The 17183-nt window shown below is 46.6% G+C and overlaps 2 protein-coding genes across 3 annotated transcripts in view; both read left to right on the forward strand.

The window, feature by feature from the left end:
- The window catches only part of LOC130344242 (DNA-directed RNA polymerase II subunit RPB1-like), a 101559-nt gene that overhangs the window by 65988 nt on the left and 18388 nt on the right, over nt 1-17183 (forward strand). The window lies entirely within an intron of this gene.
- Nucleotides 1-17183, forward strand: part of LOC130344245 (DNA-directed RNA polymerase II subunit RPB1-like) — a 51918-nt gene that overhangs the window by 26649 nt on the left and 8086 nt on the right. Inside the window, exon 1 of one of the 2 annotated variants that reach the window (XM_056554417.1) lies at nt 13986-14055. The exons of the other annotated variant lie outside the window; for it this stretch is intronic. The gene's annotated coding sequence lies outside the window, so the exon portion shown is untranslated. Of the gene's footprint in view, nt 1-13985; nt 14056-17183 lie in introns of those variants that run through there. 2 annotated transcript variants of the gene reach the window in all.

Here is a 17183-nt window from a genome sequence, read left to right on the forward strand (position 1 = left end):
TGTTTGTTTTCCATTCAGCAGATTAGTGGCGGTGTAACCCCGCTCAACCCATGGACCTCCAATCAGAAGAATCCAAGCTCACCACAAACAGATGACCAGATGACCAACGCTTCTAATGGAGTGAAGAAGGCTACCTATTCCCCAGCATCCCGTGGTTGGAAGATGACAAGGATCAAGTCGTCAAGACTGGGTTTGGATGACATCGCGAGACAGGAGAACCCAGAACCAAAGGATTCCCTCCAACATTTTGGAAAAGGCTTTTGGACAACACAGAGGACGCTTTAAATAAATTGTCTCAAGAGAAGCTACAACATGAGGACAGTAGCTCCATCACTCGCCTAAGACCTAGACTATCCCTTTACTGGCAACAGTAGAGTCGGTGCTATAGCTACATAGTGAACAATGCGGGCGATGTCTACCATAATCTATGTAAGCTGAAAGCAAGAATCTAGGGCTACCTAATGTAAATTTAATAATTTGTGAATACTGAGTTTAGAGGATTACCCATCCAGAAAGCAACTCTAATGTGGTTTCCTGGTACTAGAATCAAGAGGTGGAATGTTATGGACATGAAAAATGACATACATTTTATTTGCTATATTTTGTGATTCTAGTCCAAGAAGGCCGCATGGAGTTTAGACAAAAGAAAAGATGGAGGATCATCTTTATAGTAGGGGGTCTCCAAGGCATGCTTACAGGGGCTTTTGTAACATTAGACAGACCACCTGGGGGCTGGCTGGGGGGCGGAGAACATCTAATAAAAGGCCATTCAAAGGGGGCAAAGGGCTCTCTTTCTATTGCGGGGCTGGATACCAACACACCTGGCCATTCAACTTCCTGTTTGGGCCTGAATCCTGAAACAAAGGACTGCAGCCTACTCCCATGCCTGTCTTTGTTCATCATACTTGCTGTAAAGGGTCCCCGAAGCTAAGTATTTCAGTATTATATTCTCTGTGTGTTTCATTTAGTATAGTTGTATCTTTTAAGGAAAATCCACCCATATAGCCAATTATAGGATTTCTACTATAAATGTAGTATATGTGTTTCCTTACATTGCGGATTTAAACTTCTAGGTATTAGCAATATCTTTTCTCTTCTCTCTCTCTTTTAGTTAGAGTGTGTTTAGTTTACAACTGTGGATTAAACATCTTTATTTCTTGCAGTGTTTGGATGTGTAGTGTTAATTTGTGCATTGGATATTAGGATATAACTCTTCCAAAATTCCTAAATAGGTTGGTCTGTGGGGTGTTTATGAATGCATTTGGTCTCCGGTGATGCAGCTAGTTAAATATCTGGGGTCTGTGTGAATATATATTGTATTCACTAGTCCGCATGGTCTCAGCCATTTTGTGTCTCGGACATTTTGTGTCCCAGATGCATGGTCTGCAGATTTTAACTGGTCGTGACACCGTTGGAGCCAGATGCAATTCAACCCCAGAGCCACGAACCACAACACCTCCGGAGAGGTGGTTGCGAAGAAACGGCGCCACCCAGGCCAGCCCCGGCCACTTACCCGTACCGCACCGCTGCACCGCTGGAAACAGCTTCCGGTCAGCTGACTGGTATGTCAGCTGACCTCTCATCACGTGAAGAACCCGCGGCGTACTGTGCTAGGGGCACCGCGGGTTCTTATAGTGATTAACCCCGCCCCCTCTCACAAATACAGGCTAACTGCGTTAGCCTTCACACATAATATACAACAATCAAGTAATGGTAATGTAGGCCTCTGTACACTCCTCTTCACTCCTCTGTTACCCATGTACACTCCTCTACTCCCCTCTGTCACCCATGTACACTCCTCTACACCGCTCTGTCACCCATGTACACTCCTCTAAACCCCTCTGTCACCCATGTACACTCCTCTACACCGCTCTGTCACCCATGTACACCCCTCTAAACCCATCTGTTACCCATTTACACTCCTCTAAGCTCCTCCGTCACCCAGGTACACTCCTCTACACCCTTCTATCACCAATGTACACCCTTACACCCTTCTGTTATCCATGTATACTACTCTGCGCTCCTCTGTCACCCATGTACACTCCTCTACACCCCCAACACCTCTCTGTCACCAATGTGCACCACTCTGTCACCCCCTACGCCCCCTTTCATCTATTTACACCCATCTATCACTCGTATACACTCCTCTAAACCACTCTGCCACCCATGTACACATCTCTACACCCCCAACACCCCTCTGTCACCTACGTACACCCTTCTATCAACCCGTACACCCCTCTTTCACCCCCTACGTCCCCCTGTCACCCATGTACACTACTCTACGATCCTTTGTCACCCATGTACACTCCTCTACACCCCTCTGTCACCCATGTACACTCCTCTACACCCCTCTGTCACCCATGTACACCCCTCTACACCCATCTGTTACCCATTTACACTCCTCTAAGCTTCTCCGTCACCCATGTACACTCCTCTACACCCTTCTATCACCAATGTACACCCCTACACCCTTCTGTTATCCATGTATACTACTCTGCGCTCCTCTGTCACCCACGTACACTCCTCTACACCACCAAGACCTCTCTGTCACCAATGTACACCACTCTGTCACCCCCTACGCCCCCTTTCACCCATTTACACCCATCTATCACTCATATACACTCCTCTAAACCACTCTGCCACCCATGTATACATCTCTACACCCCCAACACCCCTCTGTCACCTATGTACACCCTTCTATCAACCCGTACACCCCTCTTTCACCCCCTACGTCCCCCTTTCACCCATGTACACTACTCTACGATCCTCTGTCACCCATGTACACTCCTCTACACCCCTCTGTCACCCATGTACACTCCTCTACACCCCTCTGTCACCCATGTACACTCCTCTACACCGCTCTGTCACCCATGTACACCCCTCTACACCCATCTGTTACCCATTTACACTCCTCTAAGCTCCTTCGTCACCCATGTACACTCCTCTAAACCCCTCTATCACCAATGTACACCCCTACACCCTTCTGTTATCCTTGTATACTACTCTGCGCTCCTATGTCACCCAGGTACACTCCTCTACACCCCCAACACCTCTCTGTCACCAATGTACACCACTCTGTCACCCCCTACGCCCCCTTTCACCCATTTACACCCATCTATCACCCATGTACACTCCTCTAAACCACTCTGCCACCCATGTACACTCCTCGAAACTGCTGTTACCAATGTTCCCCTTTCTGCTACCTTTTTACTCTTCAACTTTGGAATGTTCCTAATCTCTTTACCTGAGATATGGTTGTGTTATATATAAAGCTGTCCATAGACGATATACTTATTAAAAACACATATATCTTCATATATACGGGAAAGACTATGACATGTCTGCAGGTCTAGATTTTACATCTAGCCTGATTGTCATCAGTAATTAATATAAATATTAATCACCTGTTTCGTGGTTCCTTTCTTGCAGCTGACGGGGGTATATGTCGGGCATCAGTCATCTGTAAAAAAAGACACAGGTATGATAACATGTTCCTGATACATGCTACAGACGCTAATATATATAACACTCTATGGCCAGAACTACTTAACTCAGGAATTATGGAAAAAGGAGTGGAAAAAGGAACTTACAATATAATGTATATATTTGTAAAATATTTTATCTAAATGTTTTATATAATATACAACAGTTAATCAAGTAATGGTAATGTAGGCCTCTGTACACTCCTCTACACTCCTCTGTTACCCATGTACACTCCTCTACACCCCTCTGTCACCCATGTACACTCCTCTACACCCCTCTGTCACCCATGTACACTCCTCTACACCCCTCTGTCACCCATGTACACTCCTCTACACCCCTCTGTCACCCATGTACATCCCTCTACACCCATCGCTTACCCATTTACACTCCTCTACACTCCTCCACACTCCTCCGTCACCCATGTACACTCCTCTAAACCCCTCTATCACCAATGTACACCCCTACACCCTTCTGTTATCCATGTATACTACTCTGCGCTCCTCTGTCACCCACGTACACTCCTCTACACCCCCAACACCTCTCTGTCACCAATGTAAACCACTCTGTCACCCCCTACGCCCCCTTTCACCCATTTACACCCATCTATCACTCATATACACTCCTCTAAACCAATCTGCCACCCAAGTACACATCTCTACACCCCCAACACACCTCTGTCACCTATGTACACCCTTCTATCACCCCGTACACCCCTCTTTCACCCCCTACGTCCCCCTGTCACCCATGTACACTACTCTACGATCCTCTGTCACCCATGTACACTCCTCTACACCCCTCTGACACCACTCCTCTGTTACCATGTACACTCCTCTACGCTCCTCTATCACCCATGTACACTCCTCTACACACCCAACACCTCTCTGTCACCCATGTACACCCCTCTGTCACTCCCTACGCCCACTGTCACCCATGTACCCCCATCTATCACCCATGTACACTCCTCGACAATCCTGTTACCCATGTTCACCTTTCTGCTACCTTTTTACTCGTCAACGTTAGAATGTTCCTAATCTCTGTACCTGAGATATGGTTGTGTTATATATAAAGCTGTCCATAGACGATATACTTATTAAAAACACATTTATCTTCATGTATACGGGAAAGACTATGACATGTCTGCAGGTCTAGATTTTACATCTAGCCTGATTGTTATCAGTAATTAATATAAATATTAATTATCTGTTTCGTGGTTCCTTTCTTGCAGCTGACGGGGGTATATGTCACGTTCACCTTTTTACCGGGCATCAGTCCTCTGTAAAAAAGACACACGTATGATAACATGTTCCTGATACATGCTACAGATGCTAATATATATAACACTCTAGGGCCAGAACTACTTATCTCAGGAATTATAGAAAAAGGAGTGGAAAAAGGAACTTAAAATATAATGTATATTTTTGTAAAATATTTTATCTAAATGTTTTATATAATATACAACAGTTAATCAAGTAATGGTAATGTAGGCCTCTGTACACTCCTCTTCACTCCTCTGTTACCCATGTACACTCCTCTACACCCCTCTGTCACCCATGTACACTCCTCTACACCCCTCTGTCACCCATGTACACTCCTCTACACCGCTCTGTCACCCATGTACACCCCTCTACACCCATCTGTTACCCATTTACACTCCTCCAAGCTCCTCCGTCACCCATGTACATTCCTCTACACCCTTCTATCACCAATGTACACTACTACAAACTTCTGTTATCCATGTATACTACTCTGCGCTCCGCTGTCACCCACGTAAACTCCTCAACACCCCCAACACCTCTCTGTCACCAATGTACACCACTCTGTCACCCCCTATGCCCCCTTTCACCCATTTACACCCATCTATCACTCATATACACTCCTGTAAACCACTCTGCCACCCATGTACACATCTCTACACCCCCAACACCCCTCTGTCACCTGTGTACACCCTTCTATCACCCCGTACACCCCTCTTTCACCCCCTACGTCTCCCTGTCACCCATGTACACTACTCTATGATCCTCTGTCACCCATGTACACTCCTCTACACCCCTCTGTCACCCATGTACACTCCTCTACACCCCTCTGTCACCCATCTACACTCCTCTACACCGCTCTGTCACCCATGTACACCCCTCTACACCCATCTGTTACCCATTTACACTCCTCTAAGCTCCTCCGTCACCCATGTACACTCCTCTACACCCCTCTATCACCAATGTACACCCCTACACCCTTCTGTTATCCATGTATACTACTCTGCGCTCCACTGTCACCCACGTACACTCCTCTACACCCCCAACACCTCTCTGTCACCAATGTACACCACTCTGTCACCCCCTACGCCCCCTTTCACCCATTTATACCCATCTATCACTCATATAAACTCCTCTAAACCACTCTGCCACCCATGTACACATCTCTACACCCCCAACACCCCTCTGTCACCTATGTACACCCTTCTATCACCCCATACACCCCTACGTCCCCCTGTAACCCATGTACACTACTCTACGATCCTCTGTCACCCATGTACACTCCTCTACACCCCTCTGTCACCCATGTACACTCCTCTACACCCCTCTGTCACCCATGTACACTCCTCTACACCGCTCTGTCACCCATGTACACCCCTCTACACCCATCTGTTACCCATTTACACTCCTCTAAGCTCCTCCGTCACCCATGTACACTCCTCTACACCCCTCTATCACCAATGTACACCCCTACACCCTTCTGTTATCCATGTATACTACTCTGAGCTCCTCTGTCACCCACGTACACTCCTCTACACCCCCAACACCTCTCTGTCACCAATGTACACCACTCTGTCACCCCCTACGCCCCCTTTCACCCATTTATACACATCTATCACTCGTATAAACTCCTCTGAACCACTCTGCCATCCATGTACACACCTCTACACCCCCAACACCCCTCTGTCACCTATGTACACCCCTCTATCACCCCGTACACCCCTCTTTCACCCCCTACGTCCCCCTGTCACCCATGTACACTCCTCTGTTACCCATGTACACTCCTCTACGCTCCTCTGTCACCCATGTACACTCCTCTACACCCCTCTGACACCCATGTACACTCCTCTACACTCCTCTGTTACCATGTACACTCCTCTATGCTCTCCTATTACCCATGTACACTCCTCTACACACCCAACACCTCTGTCACCCATGTACACCCCTCTGTCACCCATGTACACTCCTCTAAACCACTCTGCCACCCATGTACACTCCTCAACACTGCTGTTACCAATGTTCCCCTTTCTGCTACCTTTTTACTCGTCAACTTTGGAATGTTCCTAATCTCTGTACCTGAGATATGGTTGTGTTATATATAAAGCTGTCCATAGACGATATACTTATTAAAAACACATATATCTTCATATATACGGAAAGACTATGACATGTCTGCAGGTCTAGATTTTACATCTAGCCTGATTGTTATCAGTAATTAATATAAATATTAATTACCTATTTCGTGGTTCCTTTCTTGCAGCTGACGGGGGTATATGTCACGTTCACCTTTTCACCGGGCATCAGTCATCTGTAAAAAAAGACACAGGTATGATAACATGTTCCTGATACATGCTACAGACGCTAATATATATAACACTCTAGGGCCAGAACTACTTAACTCAGGAATTATGGAAAAAGGAGTGGAAAAAGGAACTTAAAATATAATGTATATTTTTGTAAAATATTTTATCTAAATGTTTTATATAATATACAACAGTTAATCAAGTAATGGTAATGTAGGCCTCTGTACACTCCTCTGTTACCCATGTACACTCCTCTACACCCCTCTGTCACCCATGTACACTCCTCTACACCCCTCTGTCACCCATGTACACTCCTCTACACCCCTCTGTCACCCATGTACACTCCTCTACACCCCTCTGTCACCCATGTACACCCCTCTACACCCATCAGTTACCCATTTACACTCCTCCGTCACCCATGTACACTCCTCTACACCCCTCTATCACCAATGTACACCCCTACACCCTTCTGTTATCCATGTATACTACTCTGCACTCCTCTGTCACCCACATACACTCCTCTACACCCCCAACACCTCTCTGTCACCAATGTACACCACTCTGTCACCCCCTACGCCCCCTTTCACCCATTTACACCCATCTATCACTCATATACACTCCTCTAAACCACTCTGCCACCCAAGTACACATCTCTACACCCCCAACACACCTCTGTCACCTATGTACACCCTTCTATCACCCCGTACACCCCTCTTTCACCCCCTACGTCCCCCTGTTACCCATGTACACTACTCTACGATCCTCTGTCACCCATGTACACTCCTCTACACCCCTCTGACACCACTCCTCTGTTACCATGTACACTCCTCTACGCTCCTCTATCACCCATGTACACTCCTCTACACACCCAACACCTCTCTGTCACCCATGTACACCCCTCTGTCACTCCCTACGCCCACTGTCACCCATGTACCCCCATCTATCACCCATGTACACTCCTCGACACTCCTGTTACCCATGTTCACCTTTCTGCTACCTTTTTACTCGTCAACTTTAGAATGTTCCTAATCTCTGTACCTGAGATATGGTTGTGTTATATATAAAGCTGTCCATAGACGATATACTTATTAAAAACACATATATCTTCATGTATACGGGAAAGACTATGACATGTCTGCAGGTCTAGATTTTACATCTAGCCTGATTGTTATCAGTAATTAATATAAATATTAATTACCTGTTTCGTGGTTCCTTTCTTGCAGCTGACGGGGGAATATGTCACGTTCACCTTTTCACAGGGCATCAGTCCTCTGTAAAAAAGACACAGGTATGATAACATGTTCCTGATACATGCTACAGACGCTAATATATATAACACTCTAGGGCCAGAACTACTTATCTCAGGAATTATAGAAAAAGGAGTGAAAAAAGGAACTTAAAATATAATGTATATTTTTGTAAAATATTTTATCTAAATGTTTTATATAATATCCAACAGTTAATCAAGTAATGGTAATGTAGGCCTCTGTACACTCCTCTTCACTCCTCTGTTACCCATGTACACTCCTCTACACCCCTCTGTCACCCATGTACACTCCTCTACACCTCTCTGTCACGCATGTACACTCCTCTACACCGCTCTGTCACCCATGGACACCCCTCTACACCCATCTGTTACCCATTTACACTCCTCTAAGCTCCCCCGTCACCCATGTACACTCCTCTACACCCTTCTATCACTAATGTACACCCCTACACCCTTCTGTTATCCATGTATACTACTCTGCGCTCCTCTGTCACCCACGTACACTCCTCTACACCCCCAACACCTCTCTGTCACCAATGTACACCACTCTGTCACCCCCTATGCTCCCTTTCACCCATCTATCACTCATATACACTCCTCTAAACCACTCTGCCACCCATGTACACATCTCTACACCCCCAACACCCCTCTGTCACCTGCGTACACCCTTCTATCACCCCGTACACCGCTCTTTCACCCCCTACGTCCCCCTGTCACCCATGTACACTACTCTACGATCCTCTGTCACCCATGTACACTCCTCTACACCCCTCTGTCACCCATGTACACTCCTCTACACCCCTCTGTCACCCATGTACACCCCTCTACACCCATCTGTTACCCATTTACACTTCTCTAAGCTTCTCCGTCACCCATGTACACTCCTATACACCCTTCTATCACCTATGTACACCCCTACACCCTTCTGTTATCCATGTCTACTACTCTGCGCTCCTCTGTCACCCACGTACACTCCTCTACACCCCCAACACCTCTCTGTCACCAATGTACACCACTCTTTCACCCCCTACGCCCAGTTTCACCCATTTACACCCATCTATCACTCATATACACTCCTCTAAACCACTCTGCCACCCATGTACACATCTCTACACCCCCAACGCCCCTCTTTCACCTGTGTACATCCTTCTATCACCCCGTACACCCCTCTTTCACCCCCTATGTCCCCCTGTCACCCATGTATACTACTCTATGATCCTCTGTCACCCATGTACACTCCTCTACACCCCTCTGTCACCCATGTACACTCCTCTTCACCCCTCTGACACCCATGTACACTCTTCTACACTCCTCTGTTACCATGTACACTCCTCTATGCTCTCATATTAAGCATGTACACTCCTCTACACACCCAACACCTCTGTCACCCATGCACACCCCTCTGTCACCCCCTATGCCCCCTGTCACCCATGTACACCCATCTATCACCCATGTACACTCCTCTAAACCACTCTGCCACCCATGTACACTCCTCAACACTGCTGTTACCAATGTTCCCCTTTCTGCTACCTTTTTACTCGTCAACTTTGGAATGTTCCTAATCTCTGTACCTGAGATATGGTTGTGTTATATATAAAGCTGTCCATAGACGATATACTTAATAAAAACACATATATCTTCATATATACGGAAAGACTATGACATGTCTGCAGGTCTAGATTTTACATCTAGCCTGATTGTTATCAGTAATTAATATAAATATTAATTACTTGTTTCGTGGTTCCTTTCTTGCAGCTGACGGGGGTATATGTCACGTTCACCTTTTCACCGGGCATCAGTCATCTGTAAAAAAAGACACAGGTATAATAACATGTTCCTGATACATGCTACAGACGCTAATATATATAACACTCTAGGGCCAGAACTATTTAACTCAGGAATTATGGAAAAAGGAGTGGAAAAAGGAACTTAAAATATAATGTATATTTTTGTAAAATATTTTATCTAAATGTTTTATATAATATACAACAGTTAATCAAGTAATGGTAATGTAGGTCTCTGTACACTCCTCTGTTACCCATGTACACTCCTCTACACCCCTCTGTCACCCATGTACACTCCTCTTCACCCCTCTGTCACCCATGTACACTCCTCTACACCCCTCTGTCACCCATGTACACTCCTCTACACCCCTCTGTCACCCATGTACACCCCTCTACACCCATCAGTTACCCATTTACACTCCTCCGTCACCCATGTACACTCCTCTACACCCCTCTATCACCAATGTACACCCCTACACCCTTCTGTTATCCATGTATACTACTCTGCACTCCTCTGTCACCCACATACACTCCTCTACACCCCCAACACCTCTCTGTCACCAATGTACACCACTCTGTCACCCCCTACGCCCCCTTTCACCCATTTACACCCATCTATCACTCATATACACTCCTCTAAACCACTCTGCCACCCAAGTACACATCTCTACACCCCCAACACACCTCTGTCACCTATGTACACCCTTCTATCACCCCGTACACCCCTCTTTCACCCCCTACGTCCCCCTGTTACCCATGTACACTACTCTACGATCCTCTGTCACCCATGTACACTCCTCTACACCCCTCTGACACCACTCCTCTGTTACCATGTACACTCCTACGCTCCTCTATCACCCATGTACACTCCTCTACACCCCCAACACCTCTCTGTCACCAATGTACACCACTCTGTCACCCCCTACGCCCCCTTTCACCCATTTATACCAATATATCACTCATATACACTCCTCTAAACCACTCTGCCACCCATGTACACATCTCTACACCCCCAACACCCCTCTGTCACCTATGTACACCCTTCTATCACCCCGTACACCCCTCTTTCACCCCCTACGTCCCCCTGTCACCCATGTACACTACTCTACGATCCTCTGTCACCCATGTACACTCCTCTACACCCCTCTGTCACCCATGTACACTCCTCTACACCCCTCTGTCACCCATGTACACTACTCTACACCGCTCTGTCACCCATGTACACCCCTCTACACCCATCTGTTACCCATTTACACTCCTCTAAGCTCCTCCGTCACCCATGTACACTCCTCTACACCCCTCTATCACCAATGTACACCCCTACACCCTTCTGTTATCCATGTATACTACTCTGCGCTCCTCTGTCACCCACGTACACTCCTCTACACCCCAACACCTCTCTTTAACCAATGTACACCACTCTGTCACCCCCTACGCCCCCTGTCACCCATGTATACTCCTCTGTTACCCATGTACACTCCTCTACGCTCCTCTGTCACCCATGTACACTCCTCTACACCCCTCTGTCACCCATGTACACTCCTCTATGCTCCCCTATCACCCATGTACACTCCTCTACACACCCAACACCTCTGTCACCCATGTACATCCCTCTGTCACCCCCTACGCCCCCTGTCACCCATGTACACAAATCTATCACCCATGTACACTCCTCTAAACCACTCTGCCACCCATGTACACTCCTCGACACTCCTGTTACCCATGTTCCCCTTTCTGCTACCTTTTTGCTCGTCAACTTTGGAATGCTCCTAATCTCTGTACCTGAGATATGGTTGTGTTATATATAAAGATGTCCATAGACGATATACTTATTAAAAACACATATATCTTCATGTATACGGGAAAGACTATGACATGTCTGCAGGTCTAAATTTTACATCTAGCCTGATTGTTATCAGTAAATAATATAAATATTAATTACCTGTTTTGTGGTTCCTTTCTTGCAGCTGACGGGGGTATATGTCACGTTCACCTTTTCACTGGTCATCAGTCATCTGTAAAAAAAGACACAGGTATGATAACATGTTCCTGATACATGCTACAGACGCTAATATATATAACACTCTAGGGCCAGAACTACTTAACTCAGGAATTATGGAAAAAGGAGTGGAAAAAGGAACTTAAAATATAATGTATATTTTTGTAAAACATTTTATCTAAATGTTTTATATAATATACAACAGTTAATCAAGTAATGGTGATATAGGCCTCTGTACACTCCTACACTCCTCTGTTACCCATGTACACTCCTCTACACCCCTCTGTCACCCATGTACACTCCTCTACACCCCTCTGTCACCCATGTACACTCCTCTACACCCCTCTGTTACACATGTTCACTCCTCTACACCGCTCTGTCAACCATGTACACCCCTCTACACCCATCTGTTACCCATTGTCACTCCTCTAAGCTCCTCCGTCACCCATGTACACTCCTCTACACCCCTCTATCACCATTGTACACCCCTACACCCTTCTGTTATCCATGTATACTACTCTGCGCTCTTCTGTCACCCACGTACACTCCTCTACACCCCCAACACCTCTCTGTCACCAATGTACACCACTTTGTCACCCCCTTCGCCCCCTTTCACCCATTTACACCCATCTATCACTCATATACACTCCTCTAAACCACTCTGCCACCCATGTACACATCTCTACACCCCCAACACCCCTCTGTCACCTATGTACACCCTTCTACAACCCCGTACACCCCTCTTTCACCCCCTACGTCCCCCTGTCACCCATGTACACTACTCTATGATCCTTTGTCACCCATGTACACTCCTCTACACCCCTCTGTCACCCATGTACACTCCTCTACACCCCTCTGTAACCCATGTCCACTCCTCTACACCGCTCTGTCACCCATGTACACCCCTCTACACCCATCTGTTACCCATTTACACTCCTCTAAGTTCCTCCGTCACCCATGTACACTCCTCTACACCCCTCTATCACCAATGTACACCCCTACACCCTTCTGTTATCCATGTATACTACTCTGCGCTCCTCTGTCACCCACGTACACTCCTCTACACCCCCAACACCTCTCTGTCACCAATGTACACCACTCTGTCAACCCTTACGCCCCCTTTCACCCATTTACACCCATCTATCACTCATATACACTCCTCTAAACCACTCTGCCACCCATGTACACATCTCTACACCCCCAACACCCCTCTGTCACCTATGTACACCCTTCTATCACCTCGTACACCCCTCTTTCACCCCCTACGTCCCCTGTCACCCATGCACACTACTCTACGATCCTCTGTCACCCATGTACACTCCTCTACACCCCTCTGTCACCCATGTACACCCCTCTACACCCCTCTGTCACCCATGTACACCCCTCTACACCCATCTGTTACCCATTTACACTCCTCTAAGCTCCTCCGTCACCCATGTACACTCCTCTACACCCCTCTATCACCAATGTACACCCCTACACCCTTCTGTTATCCATGTATACTACTCTGCGCTCCTCTGTCACCCATGTACACTCCTCTACACACCCAACACCTCTGTCACCCATGTACACCCCTCTGTCACCCCCTACGCCCCCTGTCACCCATGTACACCCATCTATCACCCATGTACACTCCTCGACACTGCTGTTACCAATGTTCCCCTTTCTGCTACCTTTTTACTCGTCAACTTTGGAATGTTCCTAATCTCTGTACCTGAGATATGGTTGTGTTATATATAAAGCTGTCCATAGACGATATACTTATTAAAAACACATATATCTTCATTTATACGGGAAAGACTATGACATGTCTGCAGGTCTAGATTTTACATCTAGCCTGATTGTTATCAGTAATTAATATAAATATTAATTACCTGTTTCGTGGTTCCTTTCTTGCAGCTGACGGGGGTATATGTCACGTTCACCTTTTCAACGGGCATCAGTCATCTGTAAAAAAAAGACACAGGTATGATAACATGTTCCTGATACATGCTACAGACGCTAATGTATATAACACTCTAGGGCCAGAACTACTTAACTCAGGAATTATGCGAAAAGGAGTGGAAAAAAGAACTTAAAATATAATATATATTTTTGTAAAATATTTTATCTAAATGTTTTATATAATATATAACAGTTAATCAAGTAATGGTAATGTAGGCATCTGTACACTCCTCTACACTCCTCTGTTACCCATGTACACTCCTCTACACCCCTCTGTCACCCATGTACACTCCTCTACACTCCTCTGTCACCCATGTACACTCCTCTACACCCCTTTGTCACCCATGTACACCCCTCTACACCCATCTGTTACCCATTTACACTCCTCTAAGCTCCTCCATCACCTATGTACACTCCTCTACACCCTTCTATCATCAATGTACACCCCTACACTCTTCTGTTATCCATGTATACTACTCTGCGCTCCTATGTCACCCACGTACACTCCTCTACACCCCCAACACCTCTCTTTCACCAATGTACACCACTCTGTCACCCCCTACGCCCCCTTTCACCCATTTACACCCATCTATCACTCATATACACTCCTCTAAACCACTCTGTCACCCATGTACACCCCTCTACACCCATCTGTTACCCATTTACACTTCTCTAAGCTTCTCCGTCACCCATGTACACTCCTATACACCCTTCTATCACCTATGTACACCCCTACACCCTTCTGTTATCCATGTCTACTACTCTGCGCTCCTCTGTCACCCACGTACACTCCTCTACACCCCCAACACCTCTCTGTCACCAATGTACACCACTCTTTCACCCCCTACGCCCAGTTTCACCCATTTACACCCATCTATCACTCATATACACTCCTCTAAACCACTCTGCCACCCATGTACACATCTCTACACCCCCAACGCCCCTCTTTCACCTGTGTACATCCTTCTATCACCCCGTACACCCCTCTTTCACCCCCTATGTCCCCCTGTCACCCATGTATACTACTCTATGATCCTCTGTCACCCATGTACACTCCTCTACACCCCTCTGTCACCCATGTACACTCCTCTTCACCCCTCTGACACCCATGTACACTCTTCTACACTCCTCTGTTACCATGTACACTCCTCTATGCTCTCATATTAAGCATGTACACTCCTCTACACACCCAACACCTCTGTCACCCATGCACACCCCTCTGTCACCCCCTACGCCCCCTGTCACCCATGTACACCCATCTATCACCCATGTACACTCCTCTAAACCACTCTGCCACCCATGTACACTCCTCAACACTGCTGTTACCAATGTTCCCCTTTCTGCTACCTTTTTACTCGTCAACTTTGGAATGTTCCTAATCTCTGTACCTGAGATATGGTTGTGTTATATATAAAGCTGTCCATAGACGATATACTTAATAAAAACACATATATCTTCATATATACGGAAAGACTATGACATGTCTGCAGGTCTAGATTTTACATCTAGCCTGATTGTTATCAGTAATTAATATAAATATTAATTACTTGTTTCGTGGTTCCTTTCTTGCAGCTGACGGGGGTATATGTCACGTTCACCTTTTCACCGGGCATCAGTCATCTGTAAAAAAAGACACAGGTATAATAACATGTTCCTGATACATGCTACAGACGCTAATATATATAACACTCTAGGGCCAGAACTATTTAACTCAGGAATTATGGAAAAAGGAGTGGAAAAAGGAACTTAAAATATAATGTATATTTTTGTAAAATATTTTATCTAAATGTTTTATATAATATACAACAGTTAATCAAGTAATGGTAATGTAGGTCTCTGTACACTCCTCTGTTACCCATGTACACTCCTCTACACCCCTCTGTCACCCATGTACACTCCTCTTCACCCCTCTGTCACCCATGTACACTCCTCTACACCCCTCTGTCACCCATGTACACTCCTCTACACCCCTCTGTCACCCATGTACACCCCTCTACACCCATCAGTTACCCATTTACACTCCTCCGTCACCCATGTACACTCCTCTACACCCCTCTATCACCAATGTACACCCCTACACCCTTCTGTTATCCATGTATACTACTCTGCACTCCTCTGTCACCCACATACACTCCTCTACACCCCCAACACCTCTCTGTCACCAATGTACACCACTCTGTCACCCCCTACGCCCCCTTTCACCCATTTACACCCATCTATCACTCATATACACTCCTCTAAACCACTCTGCCACCCAAGTACACATCTCTACACCCCCAACACACCTCTGTCACCTATGTACACCCTTCTATCACCCCGTACACCCCTCTTTCACCCCCTACGTCCCCCTGTTACCCATGTACACTACTCTACGATCCTCTGTCACCCATGTACACTCCTCTACACCCCTCTGACACCACTCCTCTGTTACCATGTACACTCCTACGCTCCTCTATCACCCATGTACACTCCTCTACACCCCCAACACCTCTCTGTCACCAATGTACACCACTCTGTCACCCCCTACGCCCCCTTTCACCCATTTATACCAATATATCACTCATATACACTCCTCTAAACCACTCTGCCACCCATGTACACATCTCTACACCCCCAACACCCCTCTGTCACCTATGTACACCCTTCTATCACCCCGTACACCCCTCTTTCACCCCCTACGTCCCCCTGTCACCCATGTACACTACTCTACGATCCTCTGTCACCCATGTACACTCCTCTACACCCCTCTGTCACCCATGTACACTCCTCTACACCCCTCTGTCACCCATGTACACTACTCTACACCGCTCTGTCACCCATGTACACCCCTCTACACCCATCTGTTACCCATTTACACTCCTCTAAGCTCCTCCGTCACCCATGTACACTCCTCTACACCCCTCTATCACCAATGTACACCCCTACACCCTTCTGTTATCCATGTATACTACTCTGCGCTCCTCTGTCACCCACGTACACTCCTCTACACCCCAACACCTCTCTTTAACCAATGTACACCACTCTGTCACCCCCTACGCCCCCTGTCACCCATGTATACTCCTCTGTTACCCATGTACACTCCTCTACGCTCCTCTGTCACCCATGTACACTCCTCTACACCCCTCTGTCACCCATGTACACTCCTCTATG

The sequence above is a fragment of the Hyla sarda genome, unplaced genomic scaffold, assembly GCF_029499605.1.
Source record: "Hyla sarda isolate aHylSar1 unplaced genomic scaffold, aHylSar1.hap1 scaffold_710, whole genome shotgun sequence".
Taxonomy (NCBI): Eukaryota; Metazoa; Chordata; class Amphibia; order Anura; family Hylidae; genus Hyla; species Hyla sarda.